Below are 3,113 nucleotides of genomic sequence, written 5' to 3'. Positions count from 1 at the left end.
TACATATATAAAACCATCACATTTTACACTTTAAAAATATACTTTTATGTCTCAATAAAGCTGGGAAAATACAAATAAAATATTTTTAAAACTTCAAATGTTACTATTTTTTAATGTTACCACATATAGTATAAAAATAGAGAGCATTGAAAGTAAATAAATAACTTCTAAACCCAAAAACATGATTGAATCTCAGAAGAACAATGATTGGAATAACAACCAAGACAAAGAATTTATTCATTAACTTCAAACTTTAGCAAGGTGGAAAGGAAGCCAACTTACTTAGTAAATTATACAGAGATATATATCACGGTCATAGAGAGATGCATCAGAGTTTTAAGATAATGACAGTCTTATAAGACAAGAATGATCAAATACTGGCTAAATCAATCCAACTTCTGCCTACATAGCTACAGCGTCTCTTCCTTTTCTCTGTATATTCTTCACTTCTGTCTATCTTAAAGGTGTAGATGTGATTACATTTGGGACTCACCCAGATAATATGGAATAAGCTCCCCTGTAAATATCTTTTTCCAAATCAGCACAATCATCCTCTTCTCATAAGTTAATACTGACAAGTCAGGAAGAAGTGAGTATGGACATATTTTGAGGGCCAACATTCAACTCACTATGGAGATGCCGTTGATTGACTGCATGGAAATATGTATTAACAACTTAGTCAGGTAAAGGCAGTCAGATTTCTATCTCTGGGCATGATGTCTGAGTACAACACCTGCATTTGCTGCCACAACCTGGTGACCCTGACAAGAACCAGTCCTAAAACGAAGACTCTTCATGGAAAACTGAATGAATCCCTACTCTTTCTGTACATTTCTTATGTCTGAAGTCCCCGTAATAAAAGATAACTTTTACTATTTGGTCATCCTAAATGTGGAGTTTCTTCTTATTAGAACTGAAGACTTTCTCATGGATGAAGTCAGTTGTATCATAATCCTCTCATACTAGTGATATAATCTAATTATGCCAATTTTATAGATAATGAAACTGAGTATGGTGGATGCTAATGTTGCCTCAGAAGGATATGGTTTAACAGTGACTGGTCTCACTAATTACTAAATTAGAAAATGAAGGGTCAGCTCCCTGTCCCCACAGTAAGTCTAATTCTGGGATGCAACTGACATGGCTCTATCATGGGATCAGGTGGAAGCTAATCTCTAGATTTTCCCACAGTCTTGTTTCAATTTTTTCCCTGCCCTATACACCTCCTACAACTTTTATTCTACTGAAATCCTTTAAAATCACCACTAAAACTATAACTCCTACATCAGTCTCTGCTTCTAAGGAACCTGACCAAAGAAATTCGATTTAGAGAATTGAAATCACTGGTTAAACATCATAGAACCAGAATAACAACAAAGTCATGATTCAAAGGCAAAGATGAAATACTCTTAGCCATTGTGTCATTTACTCATTTGAGAAGAACTTGCAGATGGAAGAATTAGATATCCTGACCCACCCAGGATTTCTGTCACTTTGACTCATTCTAGAAACCCCAGTTCAAATTTGATGTCATATTCACAAAAAGAAGGTCGGTTTCCAATGAGTTTCCTCAAGATGTCTTTCATGTTCCTGTTTGTCAGGCTGTAGATAACAGGATTCATCATTTGAGGAACCTCAATGTACATCACTGAAGCCACTGCAGTCTTCCTGGAACTGTCAGTAAATGCAGAACTAGCGTACACTCTAAAAACTGTCCCATAGAGCAAAGAAACAACTGAAAGATGAGACCCACAGGTAGAAAACACTTCAAGCTTTCCCCTTGCTGAGCAAATTCTCAAAAGGGAGAAGACAATTTGAGTGTAAGAGAAAATGATCTCAAAGAGAGGCATGCCCTCAAATAGGCTAGCCATAGAACACATCAGGATGTTATTGATGAGTGTATCAGAACAGGCAAGCTTGAGGAACTGAGCAAGTTCACAGAAGAAATGAGCAATTTCCAGGCCCATGAAGAAGGATAGGTGCAACAACACCAGACTGTGGAACAAGGCATCCACAATGCTAAGAAACGGAGAGAGTAGAATCAGCAGCCCACGGAGTTGGGGGTTCATGATGACCGTGTACATCAGTGGGTCACAAATGGCCACAGAGCTGTCATAAGCCATTACTGCAAGGAGAAAATTCTCAAAGAAACCAAGACAAATCCAATCTGGGTGAGGCAACCCACATAAGTGATGCTTTGTTTCTGTGTTTTTATGTTCACAAGCATCTTTTGGATTGTGGTTGTACTTACACAGATGTCAGTAAAAGACAGATTAGAAAGAAAGAAATGCATGGGAGTGTGGAGGTGGGAGTCACAGCTGACAGCCAGAATAACGAGCAGATTTCCTAAGACAGTGACCAGATACATGGACAGGAACAGGCTGAAGATGAAGGGCTGCAGTTCTGGATCATCTATCAACCCCAGGAAAAGGAATTCCAGGGCATCTGTATTTCTAGGTTACACGTTGTTGATGAATCTGTTGGAAAAGATGGAATAAAATAAATAAACAAAATGAATGCTCCCTGGCTAAGCAGCAGAAACATCAATTGGGAACTTGTTGTAAATGAATAATGGTGGTACCACTCCAGACTTACTGTTAATAAAATCTGGTGTAAGGAGTGGGATGAGCAATCTAAGTTTTAATAAGCCTTCCAGGTGCATTTGACATGTACTAAAGTTTGAGAACCAGTTCTTCAAATAAAGAAGAGAAATGCTGTACAGTTTGAATTAAAAAAATATTCAAATCTTTCCTTCTGCTAATTTCTCCTTCCATCATCATCTCTTTCTCTTCCTCTTCCCTCCACTTCCTTTTTCAGCTCTTCTTTTTATTGATTGCCAACTCTATTTCCCATTTGTTTGTCAAGTGCTAAACTGAAACAAAGAACAAGATGCGATATTTCCTTCAGAAATAACCCTTGCTTTCAAAACAAAAAGAAAGACAAGAATGAAGTTATCCAATGTCTCTTCTAGAGTATCATCCCCAAACTTTAGCATGCCTCAGGATCATCTGATGACTTGTGAAATTACGGATGAGTTAGGTGATACCATTGCTCCATCTATCCATGGAGAAACTTAGGTCAATTGAGATTACATCATGGACATGAAGTACATG

General features: G+C 37.7%; 1 pseudogene; it reads right to left on the bottom strand.

Moving 5' to 3' along the window:
* Window positions 1–1,499: 1,499 nt before the first annotated feature.
* On the bottom strand, window positions 1,500–2,458 carry LOC106823666 (olfactory receptor 7G2-like; annotated as a pseudogene).
* Window positions 2,459–3,113: the final 655 nt, after the last annotated feature.

This window comes from Equus asinus, chromosome 20, assembly GCF_041296235.1.
Source record: "Equus asinus isolate D_3611 breed Donkey chromosome 20, EquAss-T2T_v2, whole genome shotgun sequence".
Classification (NCBI taxonomy): Eukaryota; Metazoa; Chordata; class Mammalia; order Perissodactyla; family Equidae; genus Equus; species Equus asinus.
The sequence above is the reverse complement of the archived record's forward strand: the minus strand, read 5'-3'. Positions and strand labels throughout refer to the sequence as shown.